The 16,786-nt window shown below is 41.4% G+C and overlaps 1 long non-coding RNA gene across 1 annotated transcript; it reads left to right on the forward strand.

Annotated features, from left to right (window-relative positions):
* Positions 1-326: 326 nt before the first annotated feature.
* LOC129486480 (uncharacterized) lies at positions 327-16,458 on the forward strand. The gene is made up of 4 exons (XR_008659000.1): positions 327-358; positions 11,657-11,789; positions 12,139-12,316; positions 16,234-16,458. It is a non-coding gene; the product is annotated as an uncharacterized lncRNA (long non-coding RNA).
* Positions 16,459-16,786: the final 328 nt, after the last annotated feature.

Genomic DNA, 16,786 nt, shown 5'->3' on the forward strand with positions numbered 1-16,786 from the left:
AAGAGGGAAATCAACTAACAAACAGGATAAGTGAGGACAATATCCAGATATTAGCTCCTCCTCATCAGCCACAGAAGTTTGTGTCTACTCTCTAGCTCCACCTACTGGACCTTGTGTAAATCACCTGAATAAATGCACAAGCGCTCACTGCAAGACCCCATGCTATGCAAGGCACTGAGGGAAAGGAAGCAACATGCATTCTTTCAGGCACTGCTAGGACTAAAAGAAACTTTTCAGGTGAATCTCCTCTTTTACTGAAGAGAAAACTAAGTGCTAGATGCATTGGGCATTTGCTGCATGTGGAGTCAAACTGGCCAGAGTTTTACGGTCCTGCCACTTCCTGATAATGGCACCTCAGGTAAGTCACTGACTCTCTTTGGAATTCGGCTTCCTCCTCTGTAAAATGAGGATAACAAACCTATACGCTGTGGTTGTTGCTATTGTCGTTTTTTATTTTTATTACTTAGTTATTTACCTTTAATATGAGGGCAAAGATATTTTTGGTAGATATTTCTTGATGGATACTTGAACTTATAACTGTCTTTCTTTTGGTCCCCCTACACACACACATGTGCACACACACATTCACACATATACATCATCCTTCCCTTGGGAGTTTTGGACAGACAGCAAGACTTGAGTTGGACCATTTCAGTCTAGGCTGGGGCAGGTAAGGAGGAAAAAAGGCAAAAGAAAGACAGCTGGAACCAGTAAGATTAGCAAAGTGAACATCTGGCTCCATCTCACTGTCACGTTGCATGAAACCCATTATATATTCATGCATTCAAAAATATTGACTTCATACCTTCTATATGGGTGATCTCTGCCCTCATGCCACAGCATCACCAGCTATTAGACTTTCATTGCAAAGAAATTCCTGTAAGAATGGTTTTTGGTTTCTCTAGTAATATTCTCAAAATGTGAGTGATTGTCTGGCAATCAGTATCTGATCAACTAAGAAGGTCAATCTTTAGGCAAACATGGGCCGTCAGGCTACTATTGCATCAAGTCTGTAGTTATCAAGATCCTAACTAACTCCCCTAACCCCACAGCTCATGGGCAGCAACTTTCAAACTAGTAACAACAAATATGAATGTAGCTTTTTTTCCAGGGATCAGATGTTCTGCCCAACAGATGCCCTCATTCTGGTCCTTCTCTTAGTTACATTCCAGCCACTGTCACCTGATGGTAGGACATAAGGATTTCTACATTGTAGAAGCTCAGTTTATATCTGTTGAATGAATGAATGAATTGAATGAGTGAATAAATATTAGTCTCTACATAATGAAATAGTTGTAAATTAACAGCAAGAGACAGGTCGCCTCTCCACTAGTCAAATGGAGATTTTGACTTGAAGATCAGAACTTGGGGTTATACTAACACCAGGAAAACTTCACCCGTTTGCTTGTAAATGAAGCATAGAGACAGCCTCAGTTTCTTATGACTCAGTACATGACACCCAGTTTACTGTTGATTGCATACCTTTTAAAGGTCATATTGCAATTTTTACCAATATACTTGCTTATATTCTTAGTTAGATTGTGAACTACTTTTGAAAGAAAAATCCTCAGAACGTGTTCTCAAACTAAGGCACAGGGGTCCTTACCCATCATTCTGGCTCTTGCTTCGACCCTCATTCATTAACTTTTACCTGCTGAGAGTTCACTGTGAGCCAGGCATTGTGCTAGGCTCATTGAAATAAGGTTCTACACCTTTTATCACAACATTTGTTTTCCTCTCATTCCTTCATGAAGTCATTGCAATTTGTGTCTTTATCCTCCTACCAACATAAATGTGTCTGATAAGGCAGTGGTTCCCAACCTTTTTGGCACCCAAGACCGGTTTTGTGGAAGACAATTTTTCCACATATTGTAGTATGTGGGATGGTTTCGAGATGAAACTGTTCCACCTCAGATCATCAGGCTTTAGTTAGATTCTCATAAGGAGCAAGCAACCTAGATCCCTCAAATACACCCTCTCACAATAAGGTCCATGCTCCTGTGAGAATCTAATGCCGCCACTAATCTGACAGGAGGCAGAGCTCGGGGGTAATACTTGCTTGCCTGCCATTCATGTCCTGCTGTATGGCCCAGATCCTAGCAGGCCATGGACCAGTACTGGTCCGTGGCCTGGGGGTTGGGGACTCCTGTAACAAGGGAAACCATTGACCATTTTGTTGCAAAACCTAAGAAACACATCCCTTTATTACTCTATCAGACTTCTCTGTGGTATCCAATTCCATTTACCATTCCATTCTCATAGAAAGTCCTTACTTTTAGCCAGGAGCAGTGGCTCACCCCTGTAATCCCAGCACTTTGGGAGGCTGAGGCGGATGGATCACCTGAGGTTGGGAGTTCTAGACCAGCCTGACCAACATGGAGAAACCTTGTCTCTACTAAAAATACAAAATTAGCTGGGCATGGTGGCGCATGCCTGTAATCCCAGCTACTCGGGAGGCTGAGGTGGGAGAATAGCTTGAACCCAGGAGGCAGAGGTTGCAGTGAGCTGAGATTGCACCACTGCAATCCAGCCTGGGCAACAAGAGTGAAACTCCAAAAAAAAAAAAAAAAAAAACCTTTCTTTTTTCTGCTTTCCATGTCAATACTATCTTCTAGTCTTTTTCACTTTCTTTCTGGAACTTTGAACCAACAGATCCACAGTGTACTCTCAAGCATTGTAAGTTCAACATATCCGAAATTAAACACGTCATTACATTCCATTGAAAAAATGGTACTGAGAATAAAGGGGTGTTTTCTGAATGGGGCACTCAGATTGGGTCGAAGTGCAGATGGTTGCATTCCAAAAAGATTTTGAGGTCAAAGATGACTCCACTACTCCAAAACTAAGTGGTCAATGCAAGGATCTAGATGCAAAATAGGAGAAGATGGCTGTGAAAACAGGAGCGCTGCAGCTGAGTGGGAGATGGATGGCAATATTAGAAAATTAAAATGCTGACATGGAGATGCTAACGATGTAATTTTTAAGCTACTTTACATGGATGCATGAAGTTCATTTAAATGGGCAGGCTGTCTGCGTTAAAAGCCCAAGTCTTTTAAACTATGAGAGATTTCAGGCAGGGGAAAGTAATATATGGCCGATGAGAACGATATTAATGGAAACCCAATAGAGCCATCCTTGAAATGGGCCCTGCAAACTCTACAGTAAAGGGAGCTTAGAATTCTCAGTGCAGAGAAACAAACACATTGGTGACCACGTGCATGGCAATCTTCTCTTTCTAAAGGAATTTGACTTCAAGTACAGAAGTCCTCACAGCCATATGCTGCAGACTTCCAACTCATAGAGTCCAGGAAAAGAAAAATTGGCAAGAATTGTCTTACGTGTTACGTGCTTTTGCTTTAGAGGAATGAGAGGAGAGAAAGAAAGAGATAGAGCAAGAGAGAAAGAGAGAGAGATATGTGAAAAGGTTAATTAGTATTTAAACACACAGTTGTGTTTTCTATTTGGTCTGACTAGGAAAATAAATTATGTTCTTCAAAGCACAGGCTTGAAGGCTATAATTGAAAATAGGCATGGTGAGTACAGCTTTGCCAATGTGGCACAAAAAAACAAAAGAGAATCAAATAGAAACAAGCAGAAGAGTTACCCCCCACCCAAAGCCTGGGGCTGAATGAGAAAGTGGAGAGGGGGCTGCAGAAGTGGAGAAGCTCACTTTTTACTCTGGCCCTGCCACTTTCCTCAGGTCACCTTGGGCAGGTGACCTGGCTTTTCTGAACCCTGGGATTTTCAGTTATAAAATGAGGGTAACAATGCTTTTTTCTCAGTGTGTTGTTAGGAGTTAATGAGATAGTGTTTGGGAGAAGGGCTGGCATGGTGTCAGGCACAAAGTGATTATTCAGGAAGTGCTTGTCCCCAGTAACTTTGTTTAGTCTACTTTCATCTCCCCTGTCTCTGAATTTCTGTAATTTTATAAAAGCTCAGAGAAGCCCTTAATAAGATGGTGTCTCCTATTGTTCCTTAATTGTATCATGTTTAGGTTGCATCCTTGTCAATTCAATCCAATTTCATTCCATTTACTTTAGCTCAATTAAAAAATATTTGTTAATAAGTGTGTTCCTAGAACAATGCTTGCGAATACAAACATGAATAAGAACCTGTAAATGCCTTCAAAGACCTTAAGCGCATTGTGAGAAATAAGAAAAGTATTCAAGGGGCTCCAATCAGCATTTGGACACCCATTATTAATCAGTGGGGAGCTCCTACAAAGACGTTAATCAACACGTCCATCATCATTTTCACAGCAATCTCATGAAGCGGTGACTGTACAGATTGGGAAACTAAGACACAGAGAAGGTAACTGACTTGCTCAAGGTCAAGTCAAGAGGATGGGCCCTGAATCCACATCTGCTCGCCGGAGGCCCCTCTGTGCTTTGGTTTTCTCCAGGACTGCTGTACCACCCCTGCTCAGCCCAAGGCATCTCTTATCTTCCAGGGCTCAGTGGTGCCTGTGTGCTAAAGCCCAGCTATTTGCAACTCTTCATGCTAAACCCATGGGACGAAGGCATACATAATATATCAAATACGCTCATTGCTAAAGACAATGGCATTGGGGTTCTCATCAAGAAGACTTCCCTTTTCCATGACCATCAGGGAAGCACCCTAATATAGTTTGCATAATTTGTCCTTGCCAACATATCACATTGAAATGTAATCCCCAGTGCTGCAGCTGGGGCCTGGCTGGAGGTGTTTGAGTCATGGGGGCAGAGCCCTTATGACTTGGTGCTGTCCTTGCAGTAATGAGTGAGTTCTCACCAGATCTGGTTGCTGTAAAGTGTGACACTCCCCCCACCACACAGCTCTCTCTTGCTCCTGCTTTCACTATGTAACATGCCTGCTCCTGCTTCACCTTTTGCCATGAGTAAAAGCTCTGTGAGGCCTCCCCAGAAGTCAGCAGATACCAGAGTCATGCTTTTCTGCACAGCCTGCAGAACTGAACCAACGAAAGCCTTTTTCTTTATAAATGTCTTTCTTTCTTCTTTCTCTTTCTTTTTCTTTCTTTCTTCTTTCTTTCTCTCTCTTCCTTCCTTTCTTTCTCTCTCTCTCTTTCCTTTCTTTTCTTTCTTTCTTTCTTTCTTTCTCTTTTTTTTCTTTCTTTCTCTTTCTTCTTTCTTTTTTTTCTTTCTTTCTTTCTCTTTCTTTTTTCTTTTTCTTTCTTTCTTTCTTTCTTTCTTTCTTTCTTTCACTTCTTTCTTTCTTTCTCTCTTTCTCTCTTTCTTTCTTTCTTTCTTTCTTTCTTTCTTTCTTTCTTTCTTTCTTTCTTTCTTTCTTTCTTTCTTTCTTTCTTTCTTTCTTTCTTTCTTTCTTTCTTTCTTTCACAGAGTCTCACTGCTGCCCAGGCTGCAGTACAGTGGCACAATGATAACTCACTGTAGCCTTCACCTCCTGGCCTCAAGCAACCCTCCCACCTCAGCCTCCCATGTAGCTGGAACTACCATAACCTGCTAATTTGGGTGTATTTTTTGGTAGAGACAGAAAAAATTTCCAGCCTCTGAAATTTTTTACAGTAATGCAAGAAATGAACTAACTCATATCCCAAAGGCAAGTCCCGTCCCATATAACACTCTATCTACAGTTTACATGCACCACCTCTTTTTTTATTTTAATTCAATATTTAATATGGAATTTGATATTAATTTTGTTATTAATATTAATTTTTTTGAAAAAAAATTAAAGTGGGTGTCAGCATTATCATATGTTACCAAGGTTAGTCTAGGAATACATTACAATTTACATTCACAAATTCATGCAAAAAAAGACTTTTCTGTCTTGCTCATCTCTGTATCATCAATGCCTAGAAGAGGGCACCTAACAGGAAGGTGCCGGATACTTACATTCACTGCAAGATGATGACGATTTCCATTCTTTCTGCTGTTAAACTTTATTTCCAATATTTACACTCAACTAATTATTTTTCTAACAAATTCTACATTTATTCTTTATCTCAATCATTCTCATAAGGCACATATTATCTCACTTTACTCATTAAACATCCCAGTATCTTCTTTGTTATTAATTTTAATTTCACCACCTGTAAAACACACAATAGCAATCATTATTAATTTCTTGAAGTCAATTGTTAAATATGCTTTCCACTATATTTTACTACTTTCTGTGATCACCTGTATTTTCTCCATCCAGATCCATCCTCTTGCTGATTTTGTTTTTCAGTAAAGGCTAATGAGTAGTGAATTTTTTGTATTCCTACACGTCTTTATTTAACTCTCATATTAAATAATCATTATGCTGAATACAGAGCTCTAGGCTACCATACAAGTGCTCAAAAATGGAGGCCTACTATTTATTGTTTATGTTAGATTGTTAATCATTTCTCCTCAGCACCTTCCCGATGATACACCATCTTTCATGACATCTGTTGTTGGGGACATAAGGTCTACTGAACGTATAATTGCCATCCCTTTATAGGTAACCTCTCCTTTTCCCTGATGACTTTGAATACTGCCATTTTCAATTTGATGCTCCAAAGATTCTCTCTGAAAAGTCTAGTCAGGGGCTGCCTGTAATCTACCCTTTGGGCTTGCCACCTATGGGGTGCTGAGGGGCATCTCCTGGCACTCTTGTCTTGGGGCCAGAGCCATCAGTATCTGGTGTCAGCTCCTCATCCTCTCCTGACAGTGTGTCCCCAACACACACATCTCCTTCCTTTCAGTCACGTGGAAAGATTCATGGTGGTTTCTCACATGCCAGGTTCTTTCACAGCTTCTCACCAGGGCCAGGGCTAGGGTGAGGCATGTGAGGCACCCAGGGTGCACGACTGAAGGAGGCTCTCACTCCCATGCACTGGCCCTGCACTTGCACCACCCCGGAACCTAAAGTCATCGTGAGTTAGCAAATAAGAAAACCAAAGCAGCCCAGCACAGTGGCTCCTGCCTGTAGACCCAACTACTCAGGAGGCTGAGGCAGGAGGATTGCTTGAGCCCAGGAGTTCAAGACGAGCCTGGGAACACACAAGACTTGTTTCTTCCAAAAAAATTGGCTGGTTGTGGTAGTCCCAGCTACTTGAGAGGCTGAGGTGGGAGGGTTGCTTGAGCCCAGGAGGTGGAGGCTGCAGTGAGTTATGACTGTGACACTGTACTCCAGCCTGGGCAACATTGACAGTGTCTCAAGAAAGAAAGAAAGAAAGAGAAAGAGAGAAGAAGGGAAGGGAAGGGAAGGGAAGGGAAGGGAAGGGAAGGGAAGGGAAGGGAAGGGAAGGGAAGAGAAAGGAAAGGAAAGGAAAGGAAAGGAAAGGAAAGGAAAGGAAAGGAAAGGAAAGGAAAGGAAAGGAAAGGAAAGGAGAGAGGGAGGGAAAGAGAGAGGGAGGGAAGGATAGAGGAAGATAGGAAAGAGAGACAGAGAAAGAAAGAAAAGAGAGAGAAGGAGGGAGGAAAGAAAAGAAAAGAAACAGAGAAAGAAAAGAAAAAAGAAAGAGAGAAAGAAAAGAAAGAAACCAAAGCAGAGGGAATAAAATACATTGCCCAAGAGTTGGTGGCTTATCAGAGACAAAACTTGGATTGAAGCTCTGATCAATCTGAAGCCAAAGTCATTCTTTCTAACAATCCTGGGCACAAATCATTATGCAGCTCCTGCAGTGAGATGGGGCTGGAACAACTGCCATACACAGGCAGAATGGGCATGGGATGCAAGAGGGTTCCTGGTTTGCCCACATGCAGGGCTCACTAGCATGGAAGCATCATATTGCATTGCTCTGTTTTTAGCTACAGTTTGGGTTTCACTTCTGCATCAAAAAGTCCTTCTGGGGCTATAGACTTTCTGACGACTAGGAGGGGTTGTGTGTTGCTGCTCAGAGAGGCCCATGTCCTGCAGACTCGTGCTATGTCAACCTTTATTCAGGCTCTGAGCCTCTGTACCTCAAAGACCAAATTTGGCCATGGTTTTCAGAATCACAGATGGAAGCCAGTGTCTATCAGCAAGAAAGTGCTGTACATGGAGCTCTGGGCTAAATTCCAGCTCTTATACCACACGCACGTGTGCATACGCACACACACACACCCCACAAGCACACACACACAGGGGCATTGAACAATATCCTATTGCAGACTTACAGAATAACCTGGAGGCATGACATTTCTTTCTTTTCTCAGAAAATCAAGTTTTTATTGAGTAGCTAGTATGTGCCAGGATCATTTGTGATATATATATATATATATATATATTCTGGGTGAATACATACATCAAAGTGGGGTAGTATGAGAATCACAACACAATGCCATGCTCAGTAAAGCCTGGTATTTATCGTTACTCTCCCATCATCCCAAGACTGCCACAAGCCGAAGACCCTTACCCAAGCTGTTCCATCATACCTATCTCCCTACCACCAACTTTCAGTTTCTCCTTTCTCCCACTTCTTCCTTCCAGATTCATTGTATTAAAGTTCAGTTTTGATCATGTGATTCCCTTGCCCAAAAATACTTATTGACTCCCCTATTGCCTACTTCATTATGTACCAATTATCTGGCTTAACTCCCAAGTCCATCTATCTGGGAGATCTGTCCTTTAATTTTGACCTCTGAAAGCTCCATTGTGTTTACCTTCATGAGGCTCTTCTTAAACCCCCAGTGGACAGTGTACAGCATAGCCTTCATGCTGGATCCAGCTAGCGGGTTCATCCCTCAGCTCTTCTATTTACCAGTTGTGGGATCTTGGGTAAAGTGTCTATGACAGCATCAGTTTCAGAATGGCATTGTGAGATGAGATGCATTGACTCAGCGTGAAGTCCTTATAACACTGCCTGGCACATGCTAAGTGCTCTGCAATATTTTTGTCCTTGCAATGAAGTCCTTCGGCACTCTGTTTATAATAGACTTATTTTTAGCTGTATGACTAACATTCTAGATAATTGCCTATTTTTAAAAATCTTCTCAACTCTTGGAGGATGGGCACAGTGTCGTGTTAATCCCCTCCAGTACCTACAACAGACATTAAACTAACACCAGTGAATGTCTGTGAAATGGAATTACTTATCAAATGAACATCCAGAATGTATATGTTCAGCTCTGTTGGGTTGTGCCAATAGCCCATTTGGATGAGTCAGTCTTCTTTCTTAGCTGATTTACGCCACACTTGATTATAAACACTGTCCAAGAAGCCTATGTGACCTCCTATAGAAAATGAAGAATAAGTGGGAGAGGCCTGGTGTCTGAGGGTCCTATAACACTTATGCCAGACCAGTCTTCAGAGAGGGTAGAATCCACCCCCCCAGGTGCAAACCTGATATCTGGGCTTGGAAATTTCCACAGTTGACTCAGGGTTTCATGGCTGCCTATAAGTAGATCTGAGTTCCCCTTCCATTCTGAAAGTTCTCACCCCAAATGGAGGAGTGAAGCAGCAGATTTCTGCTTTCTATAAGAATTCTAGAATACTACAAATTCTTTCATAATTCCTCTTGTAGACGATTTGGACATCACTTTCAAGTGGGACGGAAATCAGATATCCATCATGGCTCTGAGCTTGACGTGTGGCCAGCTGGACCACCAGCCTTGTATTTCAATTCCAACTTCTCCATGTGGCTCCCAGCAGGGCTGGTAACTCTCTAGAAATGAGAGTTACATTTTCCTCACTAGACTATTTAAGGTTTCCCTCAGTCCCTTAGGAAATAGCAATAGAGTTGATGTCAGAACCATCTCCTTTGCTGTGAAGTTTATTGAAGTTATGCACAGTTACATCACCTGTGATGTAATAAATACCACCTCACCACATGGCGTGTGTTGTGTTTTATTTTTAAAGTTTTATTTTTGACTTTTGTGAAGTGTAGATTAAAAGACCCCTTCAGTTAGTTCAAATCAAAACCATGCCAGTCCCCATATCTCATGCATTCCAAATACCTACATGACTGCTGGTGGGCGCGTTGACTTGGACAGCTGTTTTGGAAATCAATGTGGTAATATTTGTTAAGACCCTTCAGGATCTTGATTACTTTATTTCAGGAATTTCACTTCTAAAAATTTACCCAGTGAAAAAAAGTAGAAATGTAGACAAAGACCTATATGTGTGTAGGTATGCATTTTGAAGATGATCTTTTTGGTAAGAGCACAAAGTGGAAACAACCTATCTAACAATATTGTGTCATTAAAATGACAGTACATTAGAAGGCTAGGATATAATGCAGCCACTAAAAATGACATTTATAATGAATGTTTAATGATGAGGAGCAATATCATGATGTGACATTAAGTGAAAATGCAGAATATAAAACGGTGTGTGGATCTCAACTATGATATTTTACACACGCATTTGATTAAAATGTATTTTTTTCATAAAAGAACAAGAATTAATATATGATGGATCTAGGTCAATTGTTCTCAACTGGAGGTGATTTCGCCCCCTAGGGCAATGTCTGAGGACATTTTTGACTGTGATGACTTAGAGGAGGGGAGACTGCTGGCCTTGATTTGTAGAGGCTGGAGATGATGTTAAACATCCTATGAATTGCAGGACAGCCCCCCGACGGCAGAGAATTTTCCAGCCCAGCATACCAATGGTGCTGAGGTTAGCAAACTCTGTGTCTTCACCTCCTTTCAGACTTTTTCTAACATGAATAAATTCCCTCATCTCTTGCTCCCTCTTTTCCTCTCTTTCTTTCTCTCTCTCTTCTCTTTCTAATATCTATTAAGGCCTTAGTATAGGCCAGGCACTGTCTTAAACATTTTACCACATATTAGCTAATGTTAATACACAACAATCTCATGAGGTAGGAACTGTTATTGTCATCCTAGGTGAGATAACCTTTCAAACTGTTTTGTGGTTTCAAAATAATTAATCAAGAGTGCTTAGTAGCACAGTGTCTGATACACAGATAAATACATACATACATATATGGGCATGTGTATGTATACACATACACACAAGGAGTGTATATGTTACCTGTGTATATTATGGCAAGATTATAGAAATGACTAGTTTTGGATAACGGAATTGGAAAAAAGTTTTGTGTTTTTTCTTTATACTTTATATTTTTCTATATTCACACATTTCTATATTTCCACGTTTTCTTCCATACATGTAATTTATTTTTGTTACCAAAACAACCTAATAGTATATTAGAGTCCCAGAGGGCTTAAGGACTCTCTGTGAGAAGAACAGTCCCTGTTACATGAGAAAGTTTAAAGACACTATATTCCCATCAAGCCACATACTTCACTAAAATAGACCACTGGATCACATTGTCAAAACAAAACTTCAACTTCCTCTGATTCAATGCAGTCAGCATTAGGGCCACAGATCCTGCTTGTAGCAATCAATTTGCTTGTTATATTTTGCCGCGGCTAACTCCTTTGGGATTAATCATTTCCTATTGATCTCATTATGCAACAGAAATCTTTTTCGTTCATCCTTTGGATGACCCTTCTCATTTCCTCTCAGTCAAATAACACTCTAGTAAGGCAGACGTAGGGTTTTCAACTTTGTTTACATATCAGATTTATCTGGGGAGCCCTTAAGAAATAAAAATGACCCATCCCTATCTTGAGAGATTATGATTTGACTTCTCTGGAGCTGAGCACTATATTTTTAAACTTCCCAGAGCTTTTCATATGCAGCCAGGTTTGAGAATCACCACCCGAGCTATAGTCACGCTTACAATTTTTGAACTGGCCCAAAGAGGAGGGAATTAACCTTTCAGATGCAGCCTACATCAAGGAAGCTGCCTGCTGTTAGGGGAACAGGATACCTGCAGAGGCTCCGGTCCTGACAACGCCTTCAGCTCCACCTCCCACCAAAGACCTGTGTGGTGTCAGCAGCAGCCCCATTTGCAGGTGAGGAGAGAATTGAGCCCTGACTGTTGGGACCCTCTCCACCTAAAATGCAACCCCCTGAGGTGCTGAGGAACATACCAGAGCCTTCTTCCACTTGCCAGCCCTTCAGCTATTTACAGGTGGGCCTCACATCCCTCCACAGTCTTCTCTGCCCACCCCCAGATAAACATTCCCAGTTTCTTCAACCATCTCTCAGGGGATAAATGTGCTCCTCACACATTCTGTTTCTCTTGGTTCCTGCTTTCTATCAAACAAGTTGTTTATAGCACCTGGCTGATCCTCACCATATGTTACTGCTCATTTCTGGAGTCTGAATAGTCTGGCTAATTATCATTTCTCCCATGGGCAGAACTTCCCAGAGCAGGTTATCTGCAATGGAAGCAGTGATGCAGCACCCACATGGCCCAGAGGAAGGGTTGTCAGCTGACAGCTCACAGCTGGATCATGCTGGGGGATTTTTTCTTTCCCCTGGGAGAAAATGCATCTAATGACTGATTGAGATGGGGAACAGAAGCCTGGCGCTTTGCGTAAGTACGAAAGGTCTTTGAAGGGCCTTGTCAACTTCTGCACTCCCCATGGAATCAACTGAGATCTCTGTTTTAACTGTATGGCAAGTTAACCTCGCCCTTTGCCCAATTCTGCTTCCTTTATCACTTAGGTTGCTGATCCTGACAGTGCACCACGATAAACCTTCTGCATAGATATTTTCATCTCGGGGCCTGTTTCCCAGAGAGCCCAACCTAAAGACATCTGCTGTAAATGCAAAATGAGCCTGTGAATTAACTGCCTTGAGTCAGATAGTTAGAACTCATAGTTGGCCATAACTTTCTTTAGGAAAAAACAGCCTAGGGACAAGGATAGAGCTGTTTCCTTTACACAGGGGTGATAGGAAGGCCTGTCTCCATGATCATACCAGAATAAAATGCTTTTGAATTCCTTTGCCACCCTGGCTCCCTTCTCTGCTTCAGTTTTGGTGGTTTCAAAGGTCTTATATAGGACTAGAAACTTCAGACAGGATCTGGATAGTGGAGAATTGAGATGGAACCTCACACTATAAATAATTGCCACTAATTTATGTACTATTCTAGCTTCAATAGCTACAGTCCTGTGTTTATTAGCCTAAATATGACCTAAAGTTGTGGTGTAATCTTGGCTAGCCTTGTTTCTCTGACTGTATCTCCTGACATAATCCTGTGTTGCGCCCATTGCTATAGCTTGTATACTCTATTTACTTTAGTATAGCCAGTATATGCGATAGCCGTAGTATAGGTTGTCCTCTCTGTAACTGAAGTTGCCAACTGGCTTGAACCTCTTTGTCTTTTCACCAGCTGTTTCCCCTGCCCACTTCAGTCAGCCTGAACAACTTCTGTATTTCCTTGAAACCTCAATTCACTCATCATTTTATTCTACATTCTTAGCACCTTTGCTGACCTCTTTAAGCTAGATGAGTCATCTCCACTTTGTGCTCTCACCCTAGTTGCCCTGGAGACCTCCATCACAGCACTTGCCATTTTTCTTTGCAGGACCCTATCCTTCAGGGCACTGGTCACATCTCATCCACCTTTGTACCTCTAGCAGCTAGCACAGTGCCTAGGACATAGAGAGTGGAATTAGAGTAAACTAAACTCAAATTTTATCGTTCTAATTTTGAGACTTTCAGCCTATTAGAGAGGTATCAGCTCTGCCAACCTACCACATTGCCTTGTGATACATTAGGCAAATTTGCAAGTAGTTTCAAAGTTTCCATTTGTGATTGACCTAACTCCTCCCTAAACCCACAGGAGGGATGTGTGAAATGGGCTTGATGTTTACAACGACAAAACTAGACATGCAAGTTGCTTCTGTTTGTTTTGATTCAGAAATATTTCAGCACAGAGCATTGGATTAAGAGGGATGCCTGAGGGAGGTGAAGCATGTGATCATCCTGACTTTACGTTTGGGGCTACTCTTGAATCATGGCTTAGGAAAGGAGAATCCAAGCAGAGCACAGCAGGTTTGCTAAGCTGAGGAGGCAGAAATCAGAGTTTAAAGTTTACAAAGTTTCAGGATAACAGAGAGAACAGAGCTACATAAAAGAGCAGCTCTAGAAATTTATGTATCAGTCCCCTTAAGGCACTGGATGGAATTAAAGTATACATGTTTAGGGCAAGACTAGCCAATCTTTGGCAAAAACAGCTTCTGGAGAGCTATGAGATGAGCAGAAATCGCTAATGATACACAGTGTGGAGAAATACAGGTGTTCCAATCATCCAGCATGAAGAGAAGACCTCAACTGAGACCCAGAAAGGCTACATCTGAGAAGCAGCGTTCCTCTCATCCTAGAGTAAGAGTACTCTAGAACCACTCTAGCAAAGCTTAACAAGAAGCCTTAAAAGATCAATCTAATCTTCCAGCAAATTAACTGCCCGCAATAACAAAACTTAGCATTCTCTGAAGAAAAACAGCAAAATGCAGACTCTCAATGTAGCATCACAATGTCTAGAATACAATAAAAATTCATAGACAAACATAGAAGCAGGAAAATGCAATCTATGCAAACATAGCTGATGAAAACTGATCCTAAGATGACTCAGATGTTGGGTCAAGAATTTTAAAGCAGCTTTATATATATGTTCAAGTACATAAAGGAAAATGTAGTGATAATAAATTAACAGATGTGGAATCTTAACAGAGAAATGTAAATTATAAAAAGAAACCAAATTAAAATTTTAGAACTATAAAGTACAATATCTGATGAAAAACATTAACTGATGGGCTTAACAAACAATTGGAGACAACAGAAGAAAGGACTAATAATCTTTCACAAATTAATAGAAATTTTCCAGCAGAAAACAGCTGGCAGAATGTCAATATCTGGTAAAACTAATATTTATTTTAATATTAGTTTTGCCTTAAAACATTTCTCTCTCTCTCTCTCTCTTTCTCTCTCTCCACTCATTTCTCTCTTTTTCTTTCTATTTCACAATGATAACTCCAATTTTAATTTAGCACCATAAGGTCGATTCTAGTTTTCTCTTTCCTATATTTGTCACTCCCTTCTGTGATGGTGCAAAATCTAGGTCCCATTTTCTTTAACACCATTACTTATTGGATCAATCCTCTACATATGTTTCAATCATATATGCCCCACACCATCACCACCCTCTCTCTTGTGCAGGTGCCCTCCTCACTCTGCTTAGGCTCTGAAAGCCCATGCCAAACCACTGCCCTCTATGGACACTCCCCTTAACATTCTCTAGCTTAGCTGCCTCATTGTGTTTCCTCCCCAACCCTTGCAAGTGGAAGACTCAACATTCATTATTAGACCACTTGGATTTATGAAACATGCCAGACTCACTTGTATTTCTGCCCATCCTCAAATTTTCATGCCCTTTGCATGGAATATCCTCTCTGACATGACCAATGGGCAAAGTCCTCTTTTTAAATTTGAGTTTAAATATTTTCTAATCTTCAAAGCCTTCTTCTGTGCCAGAGATGTTTGCAATGCTCCTTTATCCTAGTCTTGATCTTGCATGCCCCTCCACTGCCCGGGTATTTCCAGACCCTTGTGCACCCTGGTGCACTCTGAATTCCTTGCAGGGTGAGCATCATCAACTTCTCACACATCAAAGATGCCTGATGGTGTGGCCACTGAAACCCCTATTGCAGCAGCACCAGGGAGGTGAGAATGGCTGTGTATGGAGAACAATGTGTGCAGTTAATACACCAGCTTCAAGCATGTTTTGGGGCACCTGCATATCTATCTCTCATGCCTTCCGCTCTACTGCGATGGGTCAGATTCCACCGCCTGCCGCTTCATTGCTGGAGGATCCTAAGAAATTCAAGATCATTTTACTCCTTTGTTGTTTTTCAGGCTTTGGACAAAGTCTGCTGCCCACAGTGCAGTTTTTGTCCTATCAAATAACTTGGGAATAGTTCTGTCTTCACAGTTAAATGAATATGAACCTTTGAAATCCATAAAATAAATAGAATGAAAATTTAGCCCATCAGATTTGGCAGCTTCATAAAACTTACCTCAACCTTCTTGTGCCTCTTGGATTCCAGTTTCCAGCCTCAGGCGGGGAATGAGAGACATGCTGATGTATTTAATACTCATGAGAACCACTCCAACGTTGGAAAGGGAACCCCAAGAGAAAGGTTTCATGAAGAAATAGGAGGTGAGAAGGGACTTCTTTCTGCCCTGAACATAACACGCAGAAGGAGGCTGGTTTTTAGTTTGGGGCTAGTCTGCATTTCTTCATGGAGCAAAGTAAAGAAAGAGGTTTGGGTTGCAGGATTCAGGATTCCCTGAAAGATAAGAGTGAAACACTCCCTCTCCCCACCTAAGCCGCCACCATCTCGGGGCAGCCGCCATCAGATCTCTCTGGGATCCTGAGGGGCCTCTCACCTGGCCTGCCTGATTTGAATGTCTCTCCACTTTGATCAGATAACTTGTCTCTTTCAGGTATCTGGGCTGCTGATCCAATAAAATGGAGCCGCTGTGACCTGCTGTCAGGGCTTTCACAACTGGTCCCGCATGATGACCCTGCCTGACAACCCCAACTTGGCTTCAGCCTTCCTCTTGCTGGATGACTTCAGCAAGTCAGACACTCTCCATGCATCTGCCTTCTTGTTTATAAAACAAAGACAGGATTATTGTGAGAATCAAAGAAAATAATGGATATAAGCATTTGTTGATTGTCAAGTGCTAAAAAAGTTGTTATAGTTATTGTTGTTATTACAAGAACTCAATGAGACATGTTAAAATGAGTTTCTCAGTGGTTTGGATAATTAAATATAAAAATTACTTGAGAGACATGTGGAGCCTCTTTGAGTGGATCATAAAATCAAAAACTGGGAAAGACTGGCAGTGATTAAATCTACCACCCCAAACCATGGCTTTATGATGACTATCAGTATCTTAGGGTTAAGTATATGCCTTTATCAGTTCTATGATATATGGAGCCTAAAGGAAGTCCAGGATCTTGCAGTCTAATCCTGAAAATTCATAAATGAGG

This window comes from Symphalangus syndactylus, chromosome 7, assembly GCF_028878055.3.
Source record: "Symphalangus syndactylus isolate Jambi chromosome 7, NHGRI_mSymSyn1-v2.1_pri, whole genome shotgun sequence".
Taxonomy (NCBI): domain Eukaryota; kingdom Metazoa; phylum Chordata; class Mammalia; order Primates; family Hylobatidae; genus Symphalangus; species Symphalangus syndactylus.